The sequence below is a fragment of the Vulpes lagopus genome, chromosome 7, assembly GCF_018345385.1.
Source record: "Vulpes lagopus strain Blue_001 chromosome 7, ASM1834538v1, whole genome shotgun sequence".
NCBI lineage: Eukaryota > Metazoa > Chordata > Mammalia > Carnivora > Canidae > Vulpes > Vulpes lagopus.
This window is the reverse complement of record NC_054830.1, coordinates 56,265,595-56,279,471: the sequence shown is the minus strand read 5'-3', so window position 1 is coordinate 56,279,471 and position 13,877 is coordinate 56,265,595. Positions and strand designations below refer to the sequence as shown.

Genomic DNA, 13,877 nt, shown 5'->3' with positions numbered 1-13,877 from the left:
TCACACCAGCCCCACACAACTCCCCCCACCCCCTGCCCATTTTATCCTTCCCTCACTAGAGTCCCTCTGCCTGTGTCCAGTCCAGTTCTTTGCCTTGATACAGAATTAGCACATATCCCAGGTTCAGATAATGGCCCAGAAAGGGCTCTTTCTTCTCTGGAATTTTAGTTCATTTGATCCTTATTATTTCCACACCTCTCTAACATCTTTTAAAATGTGATTTTTTTTTCAACCTACCCATTTTTCTCTAGTTGCTTAGGGTCACTAGCCTGCCTAGACCTACTACTACATCTTACCAAGAAATGGAAAAATGATTGCTGTACTTCATTTTTTTTTAGACACAATTCTTTTTGTATGATATGTTTGTTTTATGATTTTATAAAGGGAAAAAAGGGAAAGAATAAGATCTCAGGGTAAGTACCTTATTCAAACTTATAGTCATTAAATGCATACTAGTCATCTGACAACAAAGCCTTACTTTCTACCTTCCTTATAGCACAGTTACTGATTTCGAGCCTGCCATTCAATGAAGGCTGCTTCAGTAACCATCATCAGGCATTTACAGAGGCCCTTAGGGAAGTACCTGGTTCTGTCTCTACCTTGAGTCAGCCGAGGGTGGGGGTCAGTAACCCCACTGAGTTATATATTAGATGTGCTGGCCTGCAACTCTGCCTTCAAGATTAGGGCTTTAAGGTTTCACTATTTCCTTATCTCTTGCCAAAAATCATGAGCTAGACTCTCTACGGAGGCTGACTTAGGAAATCTGGTTAACCAATATGTAAGCATGTAATTTCTGTGAGGTTTTTTCATAACTGGGAGAATGAGATAAAGCAGAAACTCACATACTCTAGCCAAGGTCATGACATCTTGTCTATAAGTCCTGAATTAATGGGATCTGTAGGGCCTTCTCACAAAATTCAAGTTGAGAAACAGAATGGTTGAATGTTTGAGGTTAAAATTCTAACTGGGTCTTTGAAGAAATTCTCACTCTTTAGAGACTGAAGCAAGCAAGGTCTCTGCTTCTTTCCATTACCTGCATTTTAGTCACTACACAATTGATGTATGAGCTGGATGGTTTAACCAGAGAAAGGAAAGGAGCTGAAAACTCAAATTAGCTCATTTTGCCCTCTGACATAATAACTTTTATAAGTGGTTTGCCAGGGCAGTAGCTAAATTACGGCTTGGGTAAAATGTGAGTTTTGTTATCTATGCTTGCTTTCTTCCCTTTTAGCATGAGAATTTAAGAATTGGCTTTATAGTTTAACCTTTTGGGTTTGGATAAGAACATAATGTGATTTTTGTTATATTTGTAGTTTTTAAATTTTGTTTATTGCTGCCTAAACTTATAGTAATATTGGCAATATGTATAAAAATTAGAATTCCAAACCCCTTATCAGACATATGGTTTGCAAATATTTCCTCCCATTCCATAGCATGCCTTTTCACTCTGTTAATTATTTCCTTTGTTGTGCAGAAACTTATAGTTTGATGTATTCCCATTTGTTTATTTTTGTTTCTGTAGCCTGTGCTTTTGGTGTTATATCCATGGAACCATTGTAAAACCAGTGTCATGAAGCTTTTCTCCTAAGTATTCTTCTAGATTTTTATAGTTTTATGTCTTATATTTAAGTCTGTCATCCATTTTGAGTTGGTTTTTGAGATAACGGTTCAACTGCAACTTTTTTGCATGTAGATAAGTGTTTGCAAGGATGTGAAGTAATTGGAACACTTGCATGCTGTTAGTAAGAATGCAAAATAGTGTCGTCACTATGGAAAATAGTACAGGGGCTCCTCAAAAAATTAAAAATAGGAATACTATGTGATCCAATACCCCAGAAGGGTATTTATCCAAATATTTGAAATTAGAATCTCAAAGAAATATTAGCACTCCCATGTTCATTGAAGCACTATTCAAATAGCCAAGGTGTGAAAACAACCCAAGGGTTCATTGACAGATGAATGGACAAAATGTAGCATGTACATGCAATGGAATACTTCATCCTTAAAAAAAGAAGGAAATTCTGTAATATGCAAAAATATGGTGAACCTTGAGGATATTATGCTAAGTGAAATAAGCCGGTCACAGAAAGACAAAAATGGCATGCTTTCACTCATCTGAGTGTCTAAAAGTAAAATTCTCAGAATCAAAAGTGGAATGGTGTTGCTAAGGACTGGGGGAGGTGGAAATGGGGGTTTTTAATCAATGGGCATAAAGTCTCAGTTAGCAAGATGAATATGGTATAGAGAGCTACTGTACAACACTGTATCTAGAGTCATTGAACATTGAAAACTGTGTTAAGAGAATAGATCTCATGTCAAGTATTCTTACCACAATAAAGTTTTTAAAAATTAAAAGAACAAAACATGCCCTGAGCTAAGAAAGTTGTAAAGGGGTAGGGGAAACAGGAAACACACGTAGTAAGGAAAGAAAATATGGTGTAGAAATTTAAAATTTGCAGTGAGGAAAGTGGGACGAAGGAGGTAGCAGGGCCTGGGCTAGTGAGGAAGAAGAAGCATTGAGAGCCTTAGGAATAAAAAACAGTTCTTAGGAACTAGATGAATGAAAATGAGCAAAATTTGGCCTTTCTGAATTGAGGGGAATAATAATTTAGTGGAAAGTAAGGCTTTCTTTCTAAATTGCAGTCAAGGTTCAATTGAGTAATACTGATGTCAGATAGACTAATAATTTTCATTGTAGAGATACTGTATTTTCTTATACTATAATTTGATTCAACAAATAAATACTTATTGGCCATATGATATGTCAGACCCTGGGCTTAGTGCTGAGGATCTAGAAATGAAAGACACACTCTATGCCCAGAAGGAACATGTGGACAAGAATATTTCTTACTTACATGTAGGAATGGTTGACTGGTCAGAGACACTCTGAGCAAAGTTAGGGCTGTGGACAGTTTAGTGTTTGTTACAAAGAAAGTAGGTTGCTGTCAACTTTAGAAGTGTGGTTTGTATTCATTATTGAGGCAGGGATGGGTCAAGTCAGTCTTAATAGAGGAGTCAGTGGAGCGAATCAGCTGCCAATTGGCTCCCTTTCAGAGTCTGCAGCTCCATTTGACTGATTGGTTCTAGAAACACATTCACTGAAGCAAGTTGTCATTGATTGATTAATCAGGTTGAAAACTACTTCTGATATTGATCTGTTACCATGTCTATAGAACAACTAGGCTTTTCCTAGGAGTGTGGAACTTTGATGTATTCTCATTTTCCCCTTCTAGTCTTTTATTAACCTAAGCAACAGGAGACACCATTGGGTTTGTTCAGATGCTCTCCACTATTGTTGATTCTTCTTGAAGACAAGGTTTTACTTGTGGGCCTGATTTTTAATTTGCTTGTTGATTAGCATGAGGATTAGCATGAGTTTGTCCTGCTTTTGTTTTGTTTTGCTTTTAAAGATTTTAGGGCAATAAGGGAAGGGAGAAGAAATGTGTGGGAAATATCAGAAAGGGAGACAGAACATAAAGACTCCTAACTCTGGGAAACGAACTAGGGGTGGTGGAAGAGGAGGAGAGTGGGGGGATGGGGGTGAATGGGTGACGGGCACTGAGGGGGGCAGTTGACAGGATGAGCACTGGGTGTTATCCTGTATGTTGGTAAATTGAACACCAATAAAAAATAAATTTATTATTAAAAATAAAAATAAAAAAATAAAGATTTCAGGGCATCCCGGGTGGCTCAGCGGTTTAGCACCGCCTTTGGCCCAGGGCTTGATCCTGGAGACCCAGGATCAAGTCCCATATCAGGCTTCCTGCAGGGAACCTGCTTCTCCCTCTGCCTGTGTCTCTGCCTCTCTCTCTGTGTTTCTCATGAATAAGTAAATTCTTTTTTTATTTTTCTTTTTTTATTTTTTAAAAGATGTTATTTATTTATTCAGTAGTTCAAATGGAAAGAACACATTCCAGACTGTAGCCACGGCTGACCCTTGAGGTTTGATATGAGTTGTCAATGTTGTGCCCAAGATTGCGAATCCGAGAAACCACCAAGGAGCCAACACCCAAGCAAACACACGAGGGTTTATTTACAAGCTCGGGCTTGGGTCCAAGTGCACCCGACACAGCGGAGCAGGGACTTGGACCCCGAGACTAAGAGGCGTAGCAGCTCTATAGGGGCCAGTGGCCCATGGGATACGCAGATAGTTGCACAGTCATGTCAGTCCACACGCAGGTGGCCGATTGAATTACATCTTACCCTATAGTATCCACTTGAGCTGGCCTATTACTTTGGTCAGAATAGGCAGTTTTGGCGGGCACAAAGCAGGGTTACATTGTTATGAGCTTGACTAGGGTGGGGCAGCGCCTTAAGCAATAAGCAGGTTATGTGGGGGTCATACAGGAGATGGTGGGTGTAGCACAAAGTGGAATCAGTCCTGCTCTGCTTGTCCAGGGGTAGGGGATTTTTGTTAAATTTCCTGGGTCCCACAGTCAAGGTGTTAGAATATTAGCTTCAGTTAACATCTGTGCCAAATTCCTGCGGAAATATCTTTGAAAAGTGTCTTGGCACAGATAATGAATTTAGATGAAAATGACTCCTGGAATTATGGCAAACTAACCAAGAGGCATATTAGCCGGGTATTGGATAGTTTTTTCTCGGAAGTTAACAATGGCCCAGGGCACCATCCTGCAGTCCCGGGATCGAGTCCCACGTCGGGCTCCCGGTATGGAGCCTGTTTCTCCCTCCTCCTGTGTCTCTGCCTCTCTCTCTCTATGTCTATCATAAATAAATAAATCTTTAAAAAAAAATACAGGAAAAGATACAGCTTGATTGTTTGCTTAAGTGACTCCACTGTTCACTCAGTTATGTGTCTATATTATGAGTTTTCCATACTGTAGTAGGCACAACTTCTTGGAGAGCTTAAAAGAATTTAAAGAGCCTATATAAGCCTTATGAGTAAATGACACTCTATTGAAAACCCAGGTACTTAAAACGGATTTTCATTTTGTTTTTTTTTTTTTCTGAGGGCTCTCTCAAGAGTGTAGCCATTTTCACTGGGACGTGCAGAAAGGAGAGGTCATGGGTTTAATGGCAGAACCAACTGAAACTCTCAGGGAAGAGACCAGTGGGTGCTGTGGAAAGCCATGCATTTTTAAATCCTTGATTTTTTAAGGGCAATCTTTTGTCATTTGTACTGTGAAAGCTCATTACAAGAAGATAGTTAAGCTACTTTAACCCAAAATATATCCTAATCTTCAAAAACACTGTCTTTTAAATAGGTAGCTTAAAAAATTTAGGTTAATACATCCCAGTACTGTGAGAAAAAAATGTTAACTCCTTGTTTTCAAGGTTTAAAATCATAATTTTATGGGTAATAATGAAGGAGATGAATTAAATGGAGACTCCTATTAGTAAAGTTTTAAGAAAAATTGAACCTTCTGGGTTCTATCTTATTAAACCCTAGTCATGAGCTCTTGTTGAGTATTGGTATTACCAAAAAAATTTTGATTTTAAATATGGTACCAGGGATTCTCTTTGGAAAAAAGCTTTTGTGAAATAACCTAGCAAATATTTTAGATCTCCTACTATTAGTTATGCTTTTGAATTAATTATGCTTGCTTCTGAAATGACAATGGATACTCATAAATATGGATTTCTAGCAAGTGTTATTAAAAAGTCAAATTGTATTCAGAAGTTGCTTCAGCTTGATAGGTCAAGAAAATCAAATGTAGAAAATGAGCACCAGCATCTGTTTGTGGAAATATTTAGACCTTTCCCAACCTGGCCCCAGCCTGCCTATGTAGCCTCATCTCCTCATCTTCTTCCCTCCCAACCCCATGAATCCTAAACCCCAGTTCCAGCCACAGGAACTGACAGTCATTAACTGCACACAACTCCATTCTGTACCTTTGATTACTCTCCTCCCTCTGCTTTTAATGCCTCTTATCTGTTTAGCTAACTCCTACACACCCTTCAACATCCAGCAAAAAATGACCTTGGTGATTGTGTCACCACTGGCACTGGGTCAGGGTTAATTGCACTGGTTCCCTGCAGCACACTACTCTGAGTCTGTCACTGCCCTCCTCACACTAAACTCAGACCACCTTGGGGAAGACGTCTTGTCTCTTTCGTGTCTGTGTCCCTTCCAAGAGCCAGCCCAGGACCTGGCTTCTGTGATAGAACGTTGGTAAATATTGCTTTACTGAAATGATGTCTCTCATCTCTGTAGCCTATCCTGTTCTGCTACCCTATAAAAAGCCACAGAAATAATCAGAGTTACAGGTACTATGGGTAATTTTTTAAAGTAGGACTTTTCATTTCCCTGTCTGGGGAGCCAGCCAACAAGAAGTCTTCCCACACAGCTAATGCCCCAAACCATTGGTGTCACTTTCTCCAGAAGACCACTCTGGGCCTCACTGGCATACCAAAGCAGTCACACTGTGATCTGCTTCTCAGCTGGAGTGCCACTGAGGGTGACAGAAAGGGATGTCACACAGAAAGTTCCAATTACAAGAGTAAATGCACTTCAAAGATCACTCTAGAGGTGAATGTATGAGATGAAAGAAGTTTCATTATGGCAAGATTTTGCCTTTATCTTTTTTTTTTTTATAAAACTCTAAGCAACTTTTTAAGTGTTTCTTAAATTACCTCAGTTGTTTATTAAAAGTGGAAGCTCCCTGGCCCTCACCTTTGGAAAACTCTGAGTAGGTGGAACTTAGGAATCTAAATTATAGGAAGCATCCTGGCAGTTGTGGTATGAGTAATCGTAGGACTACACTTTGAGAAATACAAATAATGGTGAAGACAGTGAAGAGGTGGAGGGATATGCCCAGAATATTTACTACACATTCATGACACAAGCAAAACACCAGGCCAGCTCTTAGAGGGAATGCAGAGATGAATGAGACAACCTCCCTTCCCCTGGGCGGCACTGGATAGTCAGGTACTCTAGGAGGATGGCAAGTTTATTCAAAGTATCCCAAATTCACAAATTATCAGAGCAGGCTATCAAATGTGGTCTGATCAAATTCCAGAAGTGTTCTGAACTTAGATAGACATTTCTTAAGTTCATGCTGAACAAAAAAAAGCACTATGCTTTTACAATGGCCAAAGATGTCAAATGAGGTATTCCTAATGCCATCTTTCTTAGAGAAAAGGCTTGGATTTAGAGATTCATCAGTTCAAGTGGCTTTGAACTAGACTGAATGGCTTATCCTCTTTTTTTGTGGGTGTCCATGAAATGTATTTCCAGTAAATCATGTGAAGGATTTTTTTTTAAAGATTTTTAAAAGTTTATTTGAAAGAAAGAGAGAGCATACCAGCAGGAGGAGGAACAGAGGGAAAGGGAGAGAATCTCAAGCAGACTCCCTGCTGAGCAAAGAGCCCAACTTTGGGCTTGACCTCATGACCCATGAGATCATGACCTGAGCTGAAATCAAGAGTTGGATGCTTAACTGGCTGAGCCACCCAGGTGCCCCCATATGAAGGATTTTTTTTTTTAAGGGCCACATACTGTTTTTTTTTTTTTTTAAGATTTTTATTTATTTATTCATGAGAGACACAGAGAGAGAGAGAGAGGCAGAGACACAGGCAGAGGAAGAAGCAGGCTCCATGCAGGAAGCCCGATACAGGACTTGATCCTGGGTCTCCGGGATCAGGCCCTGGGCTGGAGGTGGCGCTAAACCACTGAGCCACTCAGGCTGCCCATATGAAGGATTTTAGCCTTGATTATCTGGCACTCTCAAAAGAGAGCCCTGAAATAAGTACTCTAAGAGACCAAAGACTTCTTATGACTCCCAAATTGCAACTTAGCTATAGTAATTTTTACCATTAATATCCTAAAAGTTCATGGAGAGTTGGCAGTCCCACATTTCATTATGACCATTAGTTAGAAATTGTACTTTATTTAATCTGCATATCATTCTAATGCTATATTACTTATGGTTTCATATTTGCCATATGGTTTCCCAGTAGACTGTGTCTTAAGGAGAGAAAAAGAAAAAGAATCTTAAAGGTATTTTGATTCCTAGTGCAAACACAAAGTGGATATCCAAAATGTACACTGCTTAAAATTAACTAGAAGGTTAGAGTGCTTTCTATTCTGAAGTTAAAGTTGGAAGCTTTTACAATGTGAAAGATCTTGATGAACAATGATGATAATGATCTTGAAAATGAATGAGAAATATCTTTAGAGAATGTTGTCTTATCCACTGACTTACTGGTATATGTTTGCAGAAAAGCATGGTGTTCCACAGCCAAAGGATTATGCAACTACATTCTATGCTTTGTTCCTATGAAAAGAGATAAATTGCTAAAAGTCACACCAAGAGCAAGCATTTGTTCAAGAAAGTAAATCTTACGTCTGTTTTCACACAGACTGATGTATAGAGTCAGCTATATATCTATGATATATTGTGACAACAGGTCTTATTGTTACTCCTGAATCCTTAAGAAAGTGTTTAATTACATTTGGTATCTTCAATTAACTAAGGCAGAGAATAACATATGTTTTAAAACATCATAAAAGAATAGAATGTGTTATCTTCAACGAGTTTATCCTAATTAATAGAGGTGATCATTTTTTTATCACTCTTTCTCTACTAGTTCTTGGGTAAATATGGAAATTAGCACAAAATTATGGCTTTCTGCAAATCATTTTATTTACACAAGATAAATATGCCAAAGATTAATAGTCAATAAATGTTGTTAAGATCCTTTGGAAATAGACATTATACTTAGCACCTCAGAGAATATAATGATGCATACCTTGCCTTCAAGGATTTATATCCTGTGTGTCTACATTTTTCAGCTGTGGAATATATTTGGATTCATAGTTCTCACAGGCCCCTTTAGAGAAGTACTAGCAGAGTGTTGACCTGTGTCTGGTTAGGACCAGCCCAGGTTAAGAGAAGTTACTGATTCTTTAGGCAGACCAACCTGGGGGAAGAGATGAGCCCAACAACAGACTTACAAACCAACAATTTTTCCCAATACCTGGGCCAACATCCCAATATCCTTAAGAAGATGACTTTTATAAAACAACAGGAAGTGAGTTTTCAGCTCTTTGGACTCAGTGCTTGCCACATTCTGGGAAGCCAGTCATCAATTTTTGGTTTGACAAAAAAGTATAAGAAAAAGAGATAGGGTGAGGCTGAGGAGGTGATCCATGTATGCATATAATTAAATTTTTATTTTTTAACTATATAAAAAATGTTGAGGACACAGATTTGAATTAGACACTATTCTGCCCTCATGAGATTTACAATCTAATCTAACAGGGAGACAAACAAAGATAAATAAGAACAATATATTTTATAGGAATCTGATTTCTGTCTAAAGGACAGTGGAAGCCTAAAGAAAGGAATGGCCAGTTTTGTGAGAGACATGAAAGATTTCTTTTTTTAAAAGATTTTTTAATTTTTAAGTAATCTCTACATCCAAAATGGGGCTTAAATTCACAACCCTGGGGATCCCTGGGTGGCTTCGTGGTTTAATGCTGCCTTCGGCCCGGGGTGTGATCCTGGAGACCCTGGATCGAGTCCTGCATTGGGCTCCCTGCATGGGGCCTGCTTCTTCCTCTGCCTGTGTCTCTGCCTCTCTCTCTCTCTCTCTCTCTCTCATGAATAAATAAATAAAATCTTTAAAAAAAATTCACAACCCTGGGATCGAGTCACATACTCTACTAACTGAACCACCCAAGCACCCCTAGACATGAAAGATTTCTTGATGATGACTGTTGAACTGAGCCTTAAAAGAGAAGTAGGAGTTTATGAAGTAGAGGAGGAGGAGAGGCCATTCTAGGCAGAGACCAGCCTATGCAAAGGCCAGGAGCTGAATAGCCTCATCTGATTGGGGAACTGCAAGTAGTTCCACATGCCTGAAGCATACAGTAGTGGAGTGTGTGAGAGGAAGGTGAAACTCCAGTCGGTGGCTGGGTCTTGTATACCTTTCAAGGAAGGGATAGACATGAGAAGTGTTGAGGAGGTGCAACCAACAGAATTGGGTGACAGATATGGAGGGCGCTAAATCAAGTTGGATAGTGGTGATATTCATATGAAGCTGAGTACCTGTGACTTGTCACATCTCTAGGTCATCCCCTAAGCTTGCTCCTACCCACTTTTCCCAGGCTCTCCCTTGTTCTTCCTATATGAGTTCAGCCTTCAGACCTGCCAGGGCCTGCAGAACAAGCTAGTGAAGAGGAACAAGGAAGGAATGAGGGAAAGACAGGCCCAGGGCCTGAAAGAACTGACACAGTGAGGCCAGACTTCACTCACATGTTGAAATACACTAATACCCAATACTAGGTCAAGACATAAAGCCCAGGGGCCATTCAGAATCAGATGGGACAGCAATTTTGTAACTGCAGATTATTTGGCACCTAAGGGCTCAGTGCCAGAACTTACTATTCAGCCGCCTACATTTCCACTTGGAAATTCCACAGTGGAAATGTAAAATGTTTCAAACACATGATTTTCCCTCCAAAATCAAGCTTTAACAAAAGGAACTTGGTCTTCCTTTTATTTGATTTTCATGGTAATGTGTTTTGAAGAGTGAATAAAATGCAGACAGATGATTATTTTCTTAGTCTGGTGAGAAAAAACTGACAAAGGACAATAAAGGGTTAGCAGGTGAAGAGAAATAACCTTATTATAAATGAGGACTCTCAGCCTATGTTCTGTGAGCCAAGACACACTGTAGACAAGCAGTGCCAGCATCACCCAGAATTTTGTAAATGGCAGAAAGGCCTTTTACAGCATCATCTGAAATTTTGTAAACAGCAGATAAGCTTTCAACCCAGTCCTCAAAGACTTTTTTCTGAAAATACCTGAGATGCCTATGTTAGACTAAGAAAGGGACAAGATCATGTCTTCTAGGGTCTTGGGCTCCACATCGGGAACTGTAAAATGAGAATTGAAAAAACTCAGCAGACAACTCAAGTGAGAACAAAATTGTCACAATCATTATATTAGCAGTGGCTAGATTGCATTTGACATGCAAGTCAGAAAGTAGCCCATCCACTCAGATGGGTAGGCCAGCTTCACTCCCGGAAGCCTACAGATTGCAAAATCCTTTTCTGGCTTTTTAGGATGTCACCTGACAGTTTCCACCTCTCTCAGATGTTCATGACCAAATGAATTCCTCTAAATCTTGTCAGGGAGCTTTTCTCCCCACCTGATGGCTGAGGTGGAGGCTTGGCCTAATTGACAGCCCTTTGACTTTCTGGTTGTCTCTGTGCAACCTTAGAAGAAACTTTTATGGGAGATTTGATCATACAGTCAGTAAGCCATCAACTATTAACCTAGCAAACAGTTAAAGTTAAGCAAATGTCAGATTTCAGCCACTTCAGTGAACATTGGCTTACGTACCCAACAGTCTGGAACATACAGGAGGACCAATTAACATGGCCAAGTACCTACTACATGCTAGCTACCTTGTATACACAAAGTACCTAAGAACAAAGAAATTCCCACAATAATGTTTGTGAAAGGATAGACAGCTAATGTGAGTACCCTCTTACCCTTCTGTCTCATTACAGTTATGTAATAACTTCATCTTTGCCACAGCTTAAGAAATTAGCATCATCATCCTTAATTTACAGATTGAGGAAATTTAGGCTTAGAGAGATTATATGAACCCAAGTTAGTAAGTGATGATGACACAAGCATATGAACCAGGGTCTGTCTGTTTCCAAAAGCCCACCTGCTTTTTCTGTGTCACAAGGGAGACTACAACAGTAAAGATACTTACTAAAGCTTGTTTCTAAAGCTTCTTTAGCAACTCAAGTAACTCTGGAAGCTTCTCAGACACAATCCCCTTCCTCTTTTGGATCCAGCCCAGGGAAGAATAGAGTAAGCCTGCCACCTGAAGGCAGCCCAGCAGGCAGAAGCAGGAAGCCAATACCATTGTAAGCAGGATGCTGTGGACCGGGAGTCCTAGGAGGGTACCAGAGAAGTGCCACTCACCCCTACCCTCAGTCAGCTGCCTGTGTGTGCACACCCACAGTCTGGAAAGAATCTATAGCAGCCAAACACAAGAAGAGTAGGTCTTTAAAAAAAAATAAAAATAATAAAATTAAAAAAAAAAAAAAGAAGAGTAGGTCTTCATCCTTGTAGAAACAAAAACGAGGAGAGGGAGGCAATGTCCTATAATTTTCTCCCTCCCTTACCCCCCCCCCCACCAAAAAAACCCTAAGGTATATAGCTTGCATCCAAGGTCGATTTTGATTTGATTGCAAAGATTATTTCTATTCATTGGTCTATTGTGAATAAAGAAAAGTCAGGCTGAGTGATTTTTATAGCTTATAAATTAAAGATATAGAGGTATCTCATTGAAATTCTAAAGATGTACTGATCCTACCCTAGATTTCGCTCATCAAAAGAATTCTCTTGTAGTGCTGCTGCTGACTTATTAATAAAGATCACACTTTTATTTGATTATTTATCTAATCAGGATTCACCTTCAGTTTAAGCTCATTAGTCTGCTGTTACAGAGTGACGCTCTAAGTGTACTTGATGTTGGGATTACATCCAAGTGCGACGGAGAATGCACTCAGGCGTTAATGGTCAGGAGCAGAGACAATGCCCTGCCAGCCATGGCACCCTCGAGTGGAGCATGTGCGCTGTCTGCCAACCAAACAGAAAGGGCACATGTTTCAAAGAGCAGAGTAAGGACTAAACATTATAATTAAATACACTTAGTAACAGAGAAACAAAAATGGCAAGCGCTCTAATTATTTCAAAAACCAAGAGATTAATACCCATTCTTTATATGCATTATGTTGGGGAAGCTTTTCTAATGGACTTTTATTGAAACTTCCAAGTTATGTTCAGAATGCTGGTTACTTGGCATGCTCCAGCCTGACTCCCAGTGACTTGCATTTAACCTGTTTGCTTCTGCTTGTTAATAGGTCTTCCAAAGTGGTTGTAATATAATCCAGCCTAAGAATATCTCTCCTGGGTTTTGGGGAGCAGGTAACTAAATCATCTTGTTCTTACCTGATGAGTATTTGCCAGGTTTAGCTGCTGGTGATAAATCCTCTTCTTAAAAGCCGTCTTGCGCCACAAATAGTAAATTCCACTTTTTGTTGGACTAAGAAGCCTCTAGCTACCACACTGAAAGATGGCCATGGACAGCAGAGCTGTGCAGTTAACTGAGGCCAGTGTGTTCCCTCTTCTGAAACACCACAGCTCAGACTTGGCATTGTAAATGGGCTAAATTATTTATCCAATCGGATAAGAGAAAGCAGCTAAGAGCTTCCTGAGTTGATAGCCTGTCCTTGGATCCATGCTGAGACAGGAAATCAGCCAGGTTCCATCAGCAAAGAGGGGGGAGAAAAAAAAAGACTTCCTCTGAAGTCCTCTGACATCACCACTTATGCCTGGCATAAGTCCCAACCATGGTGAATATAAGCTGTTCCCATCAATCTTCTTGAATTCATTGAGCACTGTGTGTGAGGCAGTGTGAGATATAAGAGATATGAAAAGCAGCCTTTGCCTTCAATGAGCTTACGGTACATCCACTTGGACAGAGAAAGCATAGGGAGAGTTAAACTGCCCATTCTTTCATTCATTCCAGGCACACACATGGGTCAGACCCTGTGTAGGTAAGAAAGACTGAAAACTGGCAATGATGAAAACACCATCAGACTGGTACAATGTTGGACAACAGGTGTTAAGTAACAGTGGAACAAGAAATGTCATGAGACGGTATCTGATTAATTTCTCAGTACATGGTCCACACAATAAATGCCAAGAGATCAGAGCAGCTTAGTTTAGGTGTTGGATGTGGCTGCAAACAACACAGCCTTGCCCCAGTCAACATGCGGCAAGTGCAATGAATCCTCTAGGACCCTCTCAATAGCAAAGAGATTGGCTATGCAGAGCAGGGTCATCAGATTGGGTCAGTGATGGAAGGAGGCCACCCATGAGAGA

General features: G+C 39.9%; 1 protein-coding gene and 1 long non-coding RNA gene across 3 annotated transcripts in view; one reads left to right on the top strand and one right to left on the bottom strand.

The window, feature by feature from the left end:
* LOC121494617 overlaps positions 1-13,360 on the bottom strand; it is a 71,334-nt gene extending 57,974 nt beyond the window's left edge. Inside the window, exon 1 of the long non-coding RNA XR_005988829.1 lies at positions 12,942-13,360. This is a non-coding gene — a long non-coding RNA (uncharacterized LOC121494617). The remainder of the gene's footprint in view (positions 1-12,941) is intronic.
* KBTBD12 (kelch repeat and BTB domain containing 12) overlaps positions 1-13,877 on the top strand; it is a 75,352-nt gene that overhangs the window by 33,238 nt on the left and 28,237 nt on the right. The window lies entirely within an intron of this gene.